Source organism: Daphnia pulicaria, unplaced genomic scaffold (genome assembly GCF_021234035.1).
Source record: "Daphnia pulicaria isolate SC F1-1A unplaced genomic scaffold, SC_F0-13Bv2 h1tg000057l, whole genome shotgun sequence".
In the NCBI taxonomy this organism is placed as follows: domain Eukaryota; kingdom Metazoa; phylum Arthropoda; class Branchiopoda; order Diplostraca; family Daphniidae; genus Daphnia; species Daphnia pulicaria.
In genome coordinates, this window is record NW_025804784.1 from 254,307 (window position 1) to 271,227 (window position 16,921).

The 16,921-nt window shown below is 40.4% G+C and overlaps 25 pseudogenes; all 25 read right to left on the reverse strand.

Annotated features, from left to right (window-relative positions):
* Positions 1–1,680: 1,680 nt before the first annotated feature.
* On the reverse strand, positions 1,681–1,799 carry LOC124317314 (annotated as a pseudogene).
* Positions 1,800–2,212: 413 nt separating this feature from the next.
* On the reverse strand, positions 2,213–2,331 carry LOC124317316 (annotated as a pseudogene).
* A 413-nt stretch (positions 2,332–2,744) lies between these two features.
* Positions 2,745–2,863, reverse strand: LOC124317317 (annotated as a pseudogene).
* Positions 2,864–3,276: 413 nt separating this feature from the next.
* LOC124317318 lies at positions 3,277–3,395 on the reverse strand (annotated as a pseudogene).
* Positions 3,396–3,808: 413 nt separating this feature from the next.
* Positions 3,809–3,927, reverse strand: LOC124317055 (annotated as a pseudogene).
* A 413-nt stretch (positions 3,928–4,340) lies between these two features.
* Positions 4,341–4,459, reverse strand: LOC124316971 (annotated as a pseudogene).
* A 412-nt stretch (positions 4,460–4,871) lies between these two features.
* Positions 4,872–4,990, reverse strand: LOC124317319 (annotated as a pseudogene).
* A 412-nt stretch (positions 4,991–5,402) lies between these two features.
* Positions 5,403–5,521, reverse strand: LOC124317056 (annotated as a pseudogene).
* Positions 5,522–5,933: 412 nt separating this feature from the next.
* LOC124317320 lies at positions 5,934–6,052 on the reverse strand (annotated as a pseudogene).
* Positions 6,053–6,465: 413 nt separating this feature from the next.
* On the reverse strand, positions 6,466–6,584 carry LOC124316972 (annotated as a pseudogene).
* A 413-nt stretch (positions 6,585–6,997) lies between these two features.
* On the reverse strand, positions 6,998–7,116 carry LOC124317321 (annotated as a pseudogene).
* Positions 7,117–7,529: 413 nt separating this feature from the next.
* Positions 7,530–7,648, reverse strand: LOC124317322 (annotated as a pseudogene).
* Positions 7,649–8,061: 413 nt separating this feature from the next.
* Positions 8,062–8,180, reverse strand: LOC124316973 (annotated as a pseudogene).
* Positions 8,181–8,593: 413 nt separating this feature from the next.
* Positions 8,594–8,712, reverse strand: LOC124317323 (annotated as a pseudogene).
* Positions 8,713–9,098: 386 nt separating this feature from the next.
* Positions 9,099–9,215, reverse strand: LOC124317094 (annotated as a pseudogene).
* A 2,795-nt stretch (positions 9,216–12,010) lies between these two features.
* Positions 12,011–12,129, reverse strand: LOC124317325 (annotated as a pseudogene).
* A 413-nt stretch (positions 12,130–12,542) lies between these two features.
* LOC124317326 lies at positions 12,543–12,661 on the reverse strand (annotated as a pseudogene).
* A 413-nt stretch (positions 12,662–13,074) lies between these two features.
* LOC124317327 lies at positions 13,075–13,193 on the reverse strand (annotated as a pseudogene).
* A 413-nt stretch (positions 13,194–13,606) lies between these two features.
* LOC124317328 lies at positions 13,607–13,725 on the reverse strand (annotated as a pseudogene).
* Positions 13,726–14,138: 413 nt separating this feature from the next.
* LOC124317329 lies at positions 14,139–14,257 on the reverse strand (annotated as a pseudogene).
* A 412-nt stretch (positions 14,258–14,669) lies between these two features.
* LOC124317330 lies at positions 14,670–14,788 on the reverse strand (annotated as a pseudogene).
* Positions 14,789–15,201: 413 nt separating this feature from the next.
* Positions 15,202–15,320, reverse strand: LOC124317331 (annotated as a pseudogene).
* Positions 15,321–15,732: 412 nt separating this feature from the next.
* Positions 15,733–15,851, reverse strand: LOC124317332 (annotated as a pseudogene).
* A 413-nt stretch (positions 15,852–16,264) lies between these two features.
* On the reverse strand, positions 16,265–16,383 carry LOC124317333 (annotated as a pseudogene).
* A 413-nt stretch (positions 16,384–16,796) lies between these two features.
* LOC124317334 lies at positions 16,797–16,915 on the reverse strand (annotated as a pseudogene).
* Positions 16,916–16,921: the final 6 nt, after the last annotated feature.

Sequence of the window (16,921 nt, forward strand, 5' to 3'; positions counted from 1 at the left end):
TCCCGACCTTCTGCCGGTCTCGCAGCTTCTCTTCTCCCGTAGGTCTCTTTCAATCGCTCTCTCTCCGTTGGTCTTTCTTCTCCGCTCCTTCCACCGGCTCTCTTCGATCCTCTCGCCATCGCCAATTCTCTTGTCGATCTCCCGTTCCATAGGGGCTGATCAAGTCTCTCTTTCCACCGGTCCAACTGCCTTCCTCCTTCGGCCATCACTGTTTTCGTCTCCGTACACCATACACAGCACACTTTTCCACAACACAACAAACACACACACTAAAAAAAGAACACGAACAAAACCTTAAACGACCCCGGCATGTTGCAACCTTCGAGAAATGAAACACTTCTCGTTGCTCACCGTGCATTTTCAGTGACCCCAGATCTTGCCCGCGTCCGAAAGCTTTGACACTTTCCGCTGCTCACTGTGCACTGTGAACGACCCCGTTTCTTGCGGAAACCGAAAAGATTTACACCTTTTGCCGCTCAACGTGCGCTCTCAAGCGACCCCAGGTCTTGCCCGCGACCAGAAGCTTGACGCTTCCCGCTGCTCACTGTGCGCTTACAAACCAAACGGCCCCGTTTCTTGCGGACAAAAGGCTCACGCTTTTTCCCTCAACGTGCGTTTTTTTCCAAGCGACCCCAGGTCTTGCACGCGGCCAAAAAGCTCGCTGCTCACCGTGCGCTTATAACCCAAACGACCCCGTTTCTTGCGGACAAAAGGCTCACGCTTTTTCCGCTCAACGTGCGTTTTCAAGCGACCCCGGATCTTGCCCGCGGTCTGAAACCCGCTGCTCACCGTGCGCTAACAACAACAAAACAACAAATCAACAATCAACAACAAACAACAAATGCTACTCCCAAATTTCTACTTATCCCCCGCTCCGTTCTCCTCACCCTTGTTACCAGGGATAGCACTCAAGGCGCCGTTTTCTCCGTCACATCGTTGCTTGGCCGGAACAAATCCGCACCACCGCAATTTCACGGCACACATTGCGAATAAATTACAACACGATGGAGAAAAACGGACTTACCCTATGAGGCCTGCATCTCCACCATGTAACATACAAGGATAAGGAGTGTATTGCTAATACTACATTCTAGTACAGTCACTGTTAGACAGCCAAGGACAGCCAGGGAACAGCCCCGATCAGTCCGATGCTCTACGCTTATATACCCGGCTAGGCCGGCACAGTCATACAGTACGTCCGGTTGGACTACATACCAGACGTATCACATAGCGTGGTCATTGACCACGCGACAATATGGCCGTTGACATTCAAAAATGAAAATTTACCCTCCCAGTCCCAATGGATGAATAGAAAATCACTTCAAAGTGACAGAAATGTTTGTTCATTGAATTTTGACTGGTAACCATCGCGAATAAAAAGCGCGATCAACTTTGAAAATCTCGCAATGAAATTCATCCAGAATCATTCCTATAGATGAATTGAACCTATCCCTATGTCATTGAAATTTTTGATCTACGAATTTGGACTGGTAACCATTGCGATTAAAAAACGCGATAAAATTTGACAAACTCTCAATGGAATTGATCCAGAATCATTCTTATAGATGAATTGAACCTATCTCTAAGGCATTGAAATGTTTCATCTACGAAATTGGACTGGTAACCATCGTGATTGAAAAAAAATGTCAAGAAATTTGTTATTGAAAACAAACTATCCATCGCCAACGACATCCCGTATTCCCAAGCGGTCACCCTTCCAAGTACTAACGGGACTCGACGTAACTTAACTTCTGGGAGCTGACGAGACCAGGTGCGTTCTACGTGATATGGCCGTTGACATTCAAAAATGAAAATTTACCCTCCCATTCCCAATGGATGAATAGAAAATCACTTCAAAGTGACAGAAATGTTTGTTCATTGAATTTGGACTGGTAACCATCGCCAATAAAAAGCGCGATCAACTTTGAAAAACTCGCAATGAAATTCATCCAGAATCATTCCTATAGATGAATTGAACCTATCCCTATGTCATTGAAATTTTTGATCTACGAATTTGGACTGGTAACCATTGCGATTAAAAAACGCGATAAAATTTGACAAACTCTCAATGGAATTGATCCAGAATCATTCTTATAGATGAATTGAACCTATCTCTAAGGCATTGAAATGTTTCATCTACGAAATTGGACTGGTAACCATCGTGATTGAAAAAAAATGTCAAGAAATTTGTTATTGAAAACAAACTATCCATCGCCAACGACATCCCGTATTCCCAAGCGGTCACCCTTCCAAGTACTAACGGGACTCGACGTAACTTAACTTCTGGGAGCTGACGAGACCAGGTGCGTTCTACGTGATATGGCCGTTGACATTCAAAAATGAAAATTTACCCTCCCAGTCCCAATGGATGAATAGAAAATCACTTCAAAGTGACAGAAATGTTTGTTCATTGAATTTTGACTGGTAACCATCGCGAATAAAAAGCGCGATCAACTTTGAAAAACTCGCAATGAAATTCATCCAGAATCATTCCTATAGATGAATTGAACCTATCCCTATGTCATTGAAATTTTTGATCTACGAATTTGGACTGGTAACCATTGCGATTAAAAAACGCGATAAAATTTGACAAACTCTCAATGGAATTGATCCAGAATCATTCTTATAGATGAATTGAACCTATCTCTAAGGCATTGAAATGTTTCATCTACGAAATTGGACTGGTAACCATCGTGATTGAAAAAAAATGTCAAGAAATTTGTTATTGAAAACAAACTATCCATCGCCAACGACATCCCGTATTCCCAAGCGGTCACCCTTCCAAGTACTAACGGGACTCGACGTAACTTAACTTCTGGGAGCTGACGAGACCAGGTGCGTTCTACGTGATATGGCCGTTGACATTCAAAAATGAAAATTTACCCTCCCAGTCCCAATGGATGAATAGAAAATCACTTCAAAGTGACAGAAATGTTTGTTCATTGAATTTTGACTGGTAACCATCGCGAATAAAAAGCGCGATCAACTTTGAAAATCTCGCAATGAAATTCATCCAGAATCATTCCTATAGATGAATTGAACCTATCCCTATGTCATTGAAATTTTTGATCTACGAATTTGGACTGGTAACCATTGCGATTAAAAAACGCGATAAAATTTGACAAACTCTCAATGGAATTGATCCAGAATCATTCTTATAGATGAATTGAACCTATCTCTAAGGCATTGAAATGTTTCATCTACGAAATTGGACTGGTAACCATCGTGATTGAAAAAAAATGTCAAGAAATTTGTTATTGAAAACAAACTATCCATCGCCAACGACATCCCGTATTCCCAAGCGGTCACCCTTCCAAGTACTAACGGGACTCGACGTAACTTAACTTCTGGGAGCTGACGAGACCAGGTGCGTTCTACGTGATATGGCCGTTGACATTCAAAAATGAAAATTTACCCTCCCATTCCCAATGGATGAATAGAAAATCACTTCAAAGTGACAGAAATGTTTGTTCATTGAATTTGGACTGGTAACCATCGCCAATAAAAAGCGCGATCAACTTTGAAAAACTCGCAATGAAATTCATCCAGAATCATTCCTATAGATGAATTGAACCTATCCCTATGTCATTGAAATTTTTGATCTACGAATTTGGACTGGTAACCATTGCGATTAAAAAACGCGATAAAATTTGACAAACTCTCAATGGAATTGATCCAGAATCATTCTTATAGATGAATTGAACCTATCTCTAAGGCATTGAAATGTTTCATCTACGAAATTGGACTGGTAACCATCGTGATTGAAAAAAAATGTCAAGAAATTTGTTATTGAAAACAAACTATCCATCGCCAACGACATCCCGTATTCCCAAGCTGTCACCCTTCCAAGTACTAACGGGACTCGACGTAACTTAACTTCTGGGAGCTGACGAGACCAGGTGCGTTCTACGTGATATGGCCGTTGACATTCAAAAATGAAAATTTACCCTCCCAGTCCCAATGGATGAATAGAAAATCACTTCAAAGTGACAGAAATGTTTGTTCATTGAATTTTGACTGGTAACCATCGCGAATAAAAAGCGCGATCAACTTTGAAAAACTCGCAATGAAATTCATCCAGAATCATTCCTATAGATGAATTGAACCTATCCCTATGTCATTGAAATTTTTGATCTACGAATTTGGACTGGTAACCATCACGATTAAAAAACGCGATAAAATTTGACAAACTCTCAATGGAATTGATCCAGAATCATTCTTATAGATGAATTGAACCTATCTCTAAGGCATGGAAATGTTTCATCTACGAAATTGGACTGGTAACCATCGTGATTGAAAAAAAATTTCAAGAAATTTGTTATTGAAAACAAACTATCCATCGCCAACGACATCCCGTATTCCCAAGCGGTCACCCTTCCAAGTACTAACGGGACTCGACGTTACTTAACTTCTGGGAGCTGACGAGACCAGGTGCGTTCTACGTGATATGGCCGTTGACATTCAAAAATGAAAAATTACCCTCCCAGTCCCAATGGATGAATAGAAAATCACTTCAAAGTGACAGAAATGTTTGTTCATTGAATTTGGACTGGTAACCATCGCGAATGAAAAGCGCGATCAACTTTGAAAAACTCGCAATGAAATTCATCCAGAATCATTCCTATAGATGAATTGAACCTATCCCTATGTCATTGAAATTTTTGATCTACGAATTTGGACTGGTAACCATCACGATTAATAACGCGATAAAATTTGACAAACTCTCAATGGAATTGATCCAGAATCATTCTTATAGATGAATTGAACCTATCTCTAAGGCATTGAAATGTTTCATCTACGAAATTGGACTGGTAACCATCGTGATTGAAAAAAAATGTCAAGAAATTTGTTATTGAAAACAAACTATCCATCGCCAACGACATCCCGTATTCCCAAGCGGTCACCCTTCCAAGTACTAACGGGACTCGACGTAACTTAACTTCTGGGAGCTGACGAGACCAGGTGCGTTCTACGTGATATGGCCGTTGACATTCAAAAATGAAAATTTACCCTCCCAGTCCCAATGGATGAATAGAAAATCACTTCAAAGTGACAGAAATGTTTGTTCATTGAATTTTGACTGGTAACCATCGCGAATAAAAAGCGCGATCAACTTTGAAAATCTCGCAATGAAATTCATCCAGAATCATTCCTATAGATGAATTGAACCTATCCCTATGTCATTGAAATTTTTGATCTACGAATTTGGACTGGTAACCATCACGATTAATAACGCGATAAAATTTGACAAACTCTCAATGGAATTGATCCAGAATCATTCTTATAGATGAATTGAACCTATCTCTAAGGCATTGAAATGTTTCATCTACGAAATTGGACTGGTAACCATCGTGATTGAAAAAAAATGTCAAGAAATTTGTTATTGAAAACAAACTATCCATCGCCAACGACATCCCGTATTCCCAAGCTGTCACCCTTCCAAGTACTAACGGGACTCGACGTAACTTAACTTCTGGGAGCTGACGAGACCAGGTGCGTTCTACGTGATATGGCCGTTGACATTCAAAAATGAAAATTTACCCTCCCAGTCCCAATGGATGAATAGAAAATCACTTCAAAGTGACAGAAATGTTTGTTCATTGAATTTTGACTGGTAACCATCGCGAATAAAAAGCGCGATCAACTTTGAAAATCTCGCAATGAAATTCATCCAGAATCATTCCTATAGATGAATTGAACCTATCCCTATGTCATTGAAATTTTTGATCTACGAATTTGGACTGGTAACCATCACGATTAATAACGCGATAAAATTTGACAAACTCTCAATGGAATTGATCCAGAATCATTCTTATAGATGAATTGAACCTATCTCTAAGGCATTGAAATGTTTCATCTACGAAATTGGACTGGTAACCATCGTGATTGAAAAAAAATGCCAAGAAATTTGTTATTGAAAAAAAACTATCCATCGCCAACGACATCCCGTATTCCCAAGCGGTCACCCTTCCAAGTACTAACGGGACTCGACGTAACTTAACTTCTGGGAGCTGACGAGACCAGGTGCGTTCTACGTGATATGGCCGTTGACATTCAAAAATGAAAATTTACCCTCCCAGTCCCAATGGATGAATAGAAAATCACTTCAAAGTGACAGAAATGTTTGTTCATTGAATTTTGACTGGTAACCATCGCGAATAAAAAGCGCGATCAACTTTGAAAATCTCGCAATGAAATTCATCCAGAATCATTCCTATAGATGAATTGAACCTATCCCTATGTCATTGAAATTTTTGATCTACGAATTTGGACTGGTAACCATTGCGATTAAAAAACGCGATAAAATTTGACAAACTCTCAATGGAATTGATCCAGAATCATTCTTATAGATGAATTGAACCTATCTCTAAGGCATTGAAATGTTTCATCTACGAAATTGGACTGGTAACCATCGTGATTGAAAAAAAATTTCAAGAAATTTGTTATTGAAAAGAAACTATCCATCGCCAACGACATCCCGTATTCCCAAGCGGTCACCCTTCCAAGTACTAACGGGACTCGACGTTACTTAACTTCTGGGAGCTGACGAGACCAGGTGCGTTCTACGTGATATGGCCGTTGACATTCAAAAATGAAAATTTACCCTCCCAGTCCCAATGGATGAATAGAAAATCACTTCAAAGTGACAGAAATGTTTGTTCATTGAATTTGGACTGGTAACCATCGCGAATGAAAAGCGCGATCAACTTTGAAAAACTCGCAATGAAATTCATCCAGAATCATTCCTATAGATGAATTGAACCTATCCCTATGTCATTGAAATTTTTGATCTACGAATTTGGACTGGTAACCATCACGATTAAAAAACGCGATAAAATTTGACAAACTCTCAATGGAATTGATCCAGAATCATTCTTATAGATGAATTGAACCTATCTCTAAGGCATTGAAATGTTTCATCTACGAAATTGGACTGGTAACCATCGTGATTGAAAAAAAATGTCAAGAAATTTGTTATTGAAAACAAACTATCCATCGCCAACGACATCCCGTATTCCCAAGCGGTCACCCTTCCAAGTACTAACGGGACTCGACGTAACTTAACTTCTGGGAGCTGACGAGACCAGGTGCGTTCTACGTGATATGGCCGTTGACATTCAAAAATGAAAATTTACCCTCCCAGTCCCAATGGATGAATAGAAAATCACTTCAAAGTGACAGAAATGTTTGTTCATTGAATTTGGACTGGTAACCATCGCGAATAAAAAGCGCGATCAACTTTGAAAAACTCGCAATGAAATTCATCCAGAATCATTCCTATAGATGAATTGAACCTATCCCTATGTCATTGAAATTTTTGATCTACGAATTTGGACTGGTAACCATCACGATTAAAAAACGCGATAAAATTTGACAAACTCTCAATGGAATTGATCCAGAATCATTCTTATAGATGAATTGAATCTATCTCTAAGGCATTGAAATGTTTCATCTACGAAATTGGACTGGTAACCATCGTGATTGATAAAAAATGTCAAGAAATTTGTTATTGAAAAAAAACTATCCATCGCCAACGACATCCCGTATTCCCAAGCGGTCACCCTTCCAAGTACTAACGGGACTCGACGTAACTTAACTTCTGGGAGCTGACGAGACCAGGTGCGTTCTACGTGATATGGCCGTTGACATTCAAAAATGAAAATTTACCCTCCCAGTCCCAATGGATGAATAGAAAATCACTTCAAAGTGACAGAAATGTTTGTTCATTGAATTTTGACTGGTAACCATCGCGAATAAAAAGCGCGATCAACTTTGAAAATCTCGCAATGAAATTCATCCAGAATCATTCCTATAGATGAATTGAACCTATCCCTATGTCATTGAAATTTTTGATCTACGAATTTGGACTGGTAACCATTGCGATTAAAAAACGCGATAAAATTTGACAAACTCTCAATGGAATTGATCCAGAATCATTCTTATAGATGAATTGAACCTATCTCTAAGGCATTGAAATGTTTCATCTACGAAATTGGACTGGTAACCATCGTGATTGAAAAAAAATTTCAAGAAATTTGTTATTGAAAAGAAACTATCCATCGCCAACGACATCCCGTATTCCCAAGCGGTCACCCTTCCAAGTACTAACGGGACTCGACGTTACTTAACTTCTGGGAGCTGACGAGACCAGGTGCGTTCTACGTGATATGGCCGTTGACATTCAAAAATGAAAATTTACCCTCCCAGTCCCAATGGATGAATAGAAAATCACTTCAAAGTGACAGAAATGTTTGTTCATTGAATTTGGACTGGTAACCATCGCGAATAAAAAGCGCGATCAACTTTGAAAATCTCGCAATGAAATTCATCCAGAATCATTCCTATAGATGAATTGAACCTATCCCTATGTCATTGAAATTTTTGATCTACGAATTTGGACTGGTAACCATTGCGATTAAAAAACGCGATAAAATTTGACAAACTCTCAATGGAATTGATCCAGAATCATTCTTATAGATGAATTGAACCTATCTCTAAGGCATTGAAATGTTTCATCTACGAAATTGGACTGGTAACCATCGTGATTGATAAAAAATGTCAAGAAATTTGTTATTGAAAACAAACTATCCATCGCCAACGACATCCCGTATTCCCAAGCGGTCACCCTTCCAAGTACTAACGGGACTCGACGTAACTTAACTTCTGGGAGCTGACGAGACCAGGTGCGTTCTACGTGATATGGCCGTTGACATTCAAAAATTAAAATTTACCCTCCCAGTCCCAATGGATAAATAGAAAATCACTTCCAAGTGACAGAAATGTTTGTTCATTGAATTTGGACTGGTAACCATCGCGAATAAAAAGCGCGATCAACTTTAAAAAACTCGCAATGAAATTCATCCAGAATCATTCCTATAGATGAATTGAACCTATCCCTATGTCATTGAAATTTTTGATCTACGAATTTGGACTGGTAACCATCACGATTAATAACGCGATAAAATTTGACAAACTCTCAATGGAATTGATCCAGAATCATTCTTATAGATGAATTGAACCTATCTCTAAGGCATTGAAATGTTTCATCTACGAAATTGGACTGGTAACCATCGTGATTGAAAAGAAACTATCCATCGCCAACGACATCCCGTATTCCCAAGCGGTCACCCTTCCAAGTACTAACGGGACTCGACGTAACTTAACTTCTGGGAGCTGACGAGACCAGGTGCGTTCTACGTGATATTGTAACATAGAAGGATAAGGAGTGTATTGCTAATACTACATTCTAGTACAGTCACTGTTAGACAGCCAAGGACAGCCAGGGAACAGCCCCGATCAGTCCGATGCTCTACGCTTATATACCCGGCTAGGCCGGCACAGTCATACAGTACGTCCGGTTGGACTACATACCAGACGTATCACATAGCGTGGTCATTGACCACGCGACATCCCCCTCTTTAACTCGCAGTCGTCCCCGACTGCGGCAACACAACGACAAAATTCATTCAAAAACATAAAAAAACATATCAAATAACTCACATCAGCAAAAAAAAATTACTCGTCAGGAAATATCTCACACGTGCACGTGCCGAGCAGTCAGGACAAAACAAAGCAATCGTCAAAAATATCCACAACAAAATAAATCTATACGAACAAAATTCACGCATCGACAGCACAAAAAAATAATTCAATCACGCTTTCCTATCACAAAAAAGCCATACAATAATAACTAATAAATGCATCTCTATGGCAAAGAAAACCAAACCGGAACAGAACTACGACTTTAAAAAAAAACGCACAAAATACTGCAACCATTTGAAAAATCAATCACGTACAAAATGTCACAAGCAATGAACTCAGTTCGACTTCCAGATCGTCACCCGTCAGTCTCTCCGATCGATAGCAATACTAATATGTAATTTTAAAAAATAACGTGACAACAGGAAAAAACAATTTTTCGGTGCATTCCGCCCTCCGTCTAACACTCAACCGTTCTCATCGTCACTTTTCTCTCCGTTCAATCACACTCCGTTCTCTCCTCCGTCGCTGTCTCCTCTTTCCTCTGTCGCTCGTCGCTCGTCGCTCTCTCCTCAGTTACTCATCGCTCTCTCCGCCGTCACTGTTTCCTCTGTCGCTCTCGATCCTTCTTCTTTCTCTAGCTTCATTGTTTCTATCCCGCTCTGTCGTCTCCGTCGCTCTCTCTCACCGTTGTCTCTTCCGTCGCTCGCTCCTCTCGCCGCCGCTCGTCGCTCTCGCCGCCGCTCGTCGCTCTCTCCGCCGCTCGTCGCTCTTGCCGCCGCTCGTCGCTCTCTCTCTCCGCCTCTCTCGTCGTCGCTCTCTCTCTCCGCCGCTCGCCTTGCTGTCGGGCTCCCGACCTTCTGCCGGTCTCGCAGCTTCTCTTCTCCCGTAGGTCTCTTTCAATCGCTCTCTCTCCGTTGGTCTTTCTTCTCCGCTCCTTCCACCGGCTCTCTTCGATCCTCTCGCCATCGCCAATTCTCTTGTCGATCTCCCGTTCCATAGGGGCTGATCAAGTCTCTCTTTCCACCGGTCCAACTGCCTTCCTCCTTCGGCCATCACTGTTTTCGTCTCCGTACACCATACACAGCACACTTTTCCACAACACAACAAACACACACACTAAAAAAAGAACACGAACAAAACCTTAAACGACCCCGGCATGTTGCAACCTTCGAGAAATGAAACACTTCTCGTTGCTCACCGTGCATTTTCAGTGACCCCAGATCTTGCCCGCGTCCGAAAGCTTTGACACTTTCCGCTGCTCACTGTGCACTGTGAACGACCCCGTTTCTTGCGGAAACCGAAAAGATTTACACCTTTTGCCGCTCAACGTGCGCTCTCAAGCGACCCCAGGTCTTGCCCGCGACCAGAAGCTTGACGCTTCCCGCTGCTCACTGTGCGCTTACAAACCAAACGGCCCCGTTTCTTGCGGACAAAAGGCTCACGCTTTTTCCCTCAACGTGCGTTTTTTTCCAAGCGACCCCAGGTCTTGCACGCGGCCAAAAAGCTCGCTGCTCACCGTGCGCTTATAACCCAAACGACCCCGTTTCTTGCGGACAAAAGGCTCACGCTTTTTCCGCTCAACGTGCGTTTTCAAGCGACCCCGGATCTTGCCCGCGGTCTGAAACCCGCTGCTCACCGTGCGCTAACAACAACAAAACAACAAATCAACAATCAACAACAAACAACAAATGCTACTCCCAAATTTCTACTTATCCCCCGCTCCGTTCTCCTCACCCTTGTTACCAGGGATAGCACTCAAGGCGCCGTTTTCTCCGTCACATCGTTGCTTGGCCGGAACAAATCCGCACCACCGCAATTTCACGGCACACATTGCGAATAAATTACAACACGATGGAGAAAAACGGACTTACCCTATGAGGCCTGCATCTCCACCATGTAACATACAAGGATAAGGAGTGTATTGCTAATACTACATTCTAGTACAGTCACTGTTAGACAGCCAAGGACAGCCAGGGAACAGCCCCGATCAGTCCGATGCTCTACGCTTATATACCCGGCTAGGCCGGCACAGTCATACAGTACGTCCGGTTGGACTACATACCAGACGTATCACATAGCGTGGTCATTGACCACGCGACAATATGGCCGTTGACATTCAAAAATGAAAATTTACCCTCCCAGTCCCAATGGATGAATAGAAAATCACTTCAAAGTGACAGAAATGTTTGTTCATTGAATTTTGACTGGTAACCATCGCGAATAAAAAGCGCGATCAACTTTGAAAATCTCGCAATGAAATTCATCCAGAATCATTCCTATAGATGAATTGAACCTATCCCTATGTCATTGAAATTTTTGATCTACGAATTTGGACTGGTAACCATTGCGATTAAAAAACGCGATAAAATTTGACAAACTCTCAATGGAATTGATCCAGAATCATTCTTATAGATGAATTGAACCTATCTCTAAGGCATTGAAATGTTTCATCTACGAAATTGGACTGGTAACCATCGTGATTGAAAAAAAATGTCAAGAAATTTGTTATTGAAAACAAACTATCCATCGCCAACGACATCCCGTATTCCCAAGCGGTCACCCTTCCAAGTACTAACGGGACTCGACGTAACTTAACTTCTGGGAGCTGACGAGACCAGGTGCGTTCTACGTGATATGGCCGTTGACATTCAAAAATGAAAATTTACCCTCCCATTCCCAATGGATGAATAGAAAATCACTTCAAAGTGACAGAAATGTTTGTTCATTGAATTTGGACTGGTAACCATCGCCAATAAAAAGCGCGATCAACTTTGAAAAACTCGCAATGAAATTCATCCAGAATCATTCCTATAGATGAATTGAACCTATCCCTATGTCATTGAAATTTTTGATCTACGAATTTGGACTGGTAACCATTGCGATTAAAAAACGCGATAAAATTTGACAAACTCTCAATGGAATTGATCCAGAATCATTCTTATAGATGAATTGAACCTATCTCTAAGGCATTGAAATGTTTCATCTACGAAATTGGACTGGTAACCATCGTGATTGAAAAAAAATGTCAAGAAATTTGTTATTGAAAACAAACTATCCATCGCCAACGACATCCCGTATTCCCAAGCGGTCACCCTTCCAAGTACTAACGGGACTCGACGTAACTTAACTTCTGGGAGCTGACGAGACCAGGTGCGTTCTACGTGATATGGCCGTTGACATTCAAAAATGAAAATTTACCCTCCCAGTCCCAATGGATGAATAGAAAATCACTTCAAAGTGACAGAAATGTTTGTTCATTGAATTTTGACTGGTAACCATCGCGAATAAAAAGCGCGATCAACTTTGAAAAACTCGCAATGAAATTCATCCAGAATCATTCCTATAGATGAATTGAACCTATCCCTATGTCATTGAAATTTTTGATCTACGAATTTGGACTGGTAACCATTGCGATTAAAAAACGCGATAAAATTTGACAAACTCTCAATGGAATTGATCCAGAATCATTCTTATAGATGAATTGAACCTATCTCTAAGGCATTGAAATGTTTCATCTACGAAATTGGACTGGTAACCATCGTGATTGAAAAAAAATGTCAAGAAATTTGTTATTGAAAACAAACTATCCATCGCCAACGACATCCCGTATTCCCAAGCGGTCACCCTTCCAAGTACTAACGGGACTCGACGTAACTTAACTTCTGGGAGCTGACGAGACCAGGTGCGTTCTACGTGATATGGCCGTTGACATTCAAAAATGAAAATTTACCCTCCCAGTCCCAATGGATGAATAGAAAATCACTTCAAAGTGACAGAAATGTTTGTTCATTGAATTTTGACTGGTAACCATCGCGAATAAAAAGCGCGATCAACTTTGAAAATCTCGCAATGAAATTCATCCAGAATCATTCCTATAGATGAATTGAACCTATCCCTATGTCATTGAAATTTTTGATCTACGAATTTGGACTGGTAACCATTGCGATTAAAAAACGCGATAAAATTTGACAAACTCTCAATGGAATTGATCCAGAATCATTCTTATAGATGAATTGAACCTATCTCTAAGGCATTGAAATGTTTCATCTACGAAATTGGACTGGTAACCATCGTGATTGAAAAAAAATTTCAAGAAATTTGTTATTGAAAACAAACTATCCATCGCCAACGACATCCCGTATTCCCAAGCGGTCACCCTTCCAAGTACTAACGGGACTCGACGTAACTTAACTTCTGGGAGCTGACGAGACCAGGTGCGTTCTACGTGATATGGCCGTTGACATTCAAAAATGAAAATTTACCCTCCCATTCCCAATGGATGAATAGAAAATCACTTCAAAGTGACAGAAATGTTTGTTCATTGAATTTGGACTGGTAACCATCGCCAATAAAAAGCGCGATCAACTTTGAAAAACTCGCAATGAAATTCATCCAGAATCATTCCTATAGATGAATTGAACCTATCCCTATGTCATTGAAATTTTTGATCTACGAATTTGGACTGGTAACCATTGCGATTAAAAAACGCGATAAAATTTGACAAACTCTCAATGGAATTGATCCAGAATCATTCTTATAGATGAATTGAACCTATCTCTAAGGCATTGAAATGTTTCATCTACGAAATTGGACTGGTAACCATCGTGATTGAAAAAAAATGTCAAGAAATTTGTTATTGAAAACAAACTATCCATCGCCAACGACATCCCGTATTCCCAAGCGGTCACCCTTCCAAGTACTAACGGGACTCGACGTAACTTAACTTCTGGGAGCTGACGAGACCAGGTGCGTTCTACGTGATATGGCCGTTGACATTCAAAATGAAAATTTACCCTCCCAGTCCCAATGGATGAATAGAAAATCACTTCAAAGTGACAGAAATTTTTGTTCATTGAATTTTGACTGGTAACCATCGCGAATAAAAAGCGCGATCAACTTTGAAAATCTCGCAATGAAATTCATCCAGAATCATTCCTATAGATGAATTGAACCTATCCCTATGTCATTGAAATTTTTGATCTACGAATTTGGACTGGTAACCATTGCGATTAAAAAACGCGATAAAATTTGACAAACTCTCAATGGAATTGATCCAGAATCATTCTTATAGATGAATTGAACCTATCTCTAAGGCATTGAAATGTTTCATCTACGAAATTGGACTGGTAACCATCGTGATTGAAAAAAAATGTCAAGAAATTTGTTATTGAAAACAAACTATCCATCGCCAACGACATCCCGTATTCCCAAGCGGTCACCCTTCCAAGTACTAACGGGACTCGACGTAACTTAACTTCTGGGAGCTGACGAGACCAGGTGCGTTCTACGTGATATGGCCGTTGACATTCAAAAATGAAAATTTACCCTCCCAGTCCCAATGGATGAATAGAAAATCACTTCAAAGTGACAGAAATGTTTGTTCATTGAATTTTGACTGGTAACCATCGCGAATAAAAAGCGCGATCAACTTTGAAAAACTCGCAATGAAATTCATCCAGAATCATTCCTATAGATGAATTGAACCTATCCCTATGTCATTGAAATTTTTGATCTACGAATTTGGACTGGTAACCATTGCGATTAAAAAACGCGATAAAATTTGACAAACTCTCAATGGAATTGATCCAGAATCATTCTTATAGATGAATTGAACCTATCTCTAAGGCATTGAAATGTTTCATCTACGAAATTGGACTGGTAACCATCGTGATTGAAAAAAAATGTCAAGAAATTTGTTATTGAAAACAAACTATCCATCGCCAACGACATCCCGTATTCCCAAGCGGTCACCCTTCCAAGTACTAACGGGACTCGACGTAACTTAACTTCTGGGAGCTGACGAGACCAGGTGCGTTCTACGTGATATGGCCGTTGACATTCAAAATGAAAATTTACCCTCCCAGTCCCAATGGATGAATAGAAAATCACTTCAAAGTGACAGAAATTTTTGTTCATTGAATTTTGACTGGTAACCATCGCGAATAAAAAGCGCGATCAACTTTGAAAATCTCGCAATGAAATTCATCCAGAATCATTCCTATAGATGAATTGAACCTATCCCTATGTCATTGAAATTTTTGATCTACGAATTTGGACTGGTAACCATTGCGATTAAAAAACGCGATAAAATTTGACAAACTCTCAATGGAATTGATCCAGAATCATTCTTATAGATGAATTGAACCTATCTCTAAGGCATTGAAATGTTTCATCTACGAAATTGGACTGGTAACCATCGTGATTGAAAAAAAATGTCAAGAAATTTGTTATTGAAAACAAACTATCCATCGCCAACGACATCCCGTATTCCCAAGCGGTCACCCTTCCAAGTACTAACGGGACTCGACGTAACTTAACTTCTGGGAGCTGACGAGACCAGGTGCGTTCTACGTGATATGGCCGTTGACATTCAAAAATGAAAATTTACCCTCCCAGTCCCAATGGATGAATAGAAAATCACTTCAAAGTGACAGAAATGTTTGTTCATTGAATTTTGACTGGTAACCATCGCGAATAAAAAGCGCGATCAACTTTGAAAAACTCGCAATGAAATTCATCCAGAATCATTCCTATAGATGAATTGAACCTATCCCTATGTCATTGAAATTTTTGATCTACGAATTTGGACTGGTAACCATTGCGATTAAAAAACGCGATAAAATTTGACAAACTCTCAATGGAATTGATCCAGAATCATTCTTATAGATGAATTGAACCTATCTCTAAGGCATTGAAATGTTTCATCTACGAAATTGGACTGGTAACCATCGTGATTGAAAAAAAATGTCAAGAAATTTGTTATTGAAAACAAACTATCCATCGCCAACGACATCCCGTATTCCCAAGCGGTCACCCTTCCAAGTACTAACGGGACTCGACGTAACTTAACTTCTGGGAGCTGACGAGACCAGGTGCGTTCTACGTGATATGGCCGTTGACATTCAAAAATGAAAATTTACCCTCCCAGTCCCAATGGATGAATAGAAAATCACTTCAAAGTGACAGAAATGTTTGTTCATTGAATTTTGACTGGTAACCATCGCGAATAAAAAGCGCGATCAACTTTGAAAATCTCGCAATGAAATTCATCCAGAATCATTCCTATAGATGAATTGAACCTATCCCTATGTCATTGAAATTTTTGATCTACGAATTTGGACTGGTAACCATTGCGATTAAAAAACGCGATAAAATTTGACAAACTCTCAATGGAATTGATCCAGAATCATTCTTATAGATGAATTGAACCTATCTCTAAGGCATTGAAATGTTTCATCTACGAAATTGGACTGGTAACCATCGTGATTGAAAAAAAATGTCAAGAAATTTGTTATTGAAAACAAACTATCCATCGCCAACGACATCCCGTATTCCCAAGCGGTCACCCTTCCAAGTACTAACGGGACTCGACGTAACTTAACTTCTGGGAGCTGACGAGACCAGGTGCGTTCTACGTGATATGGCCGTTGACATTCAA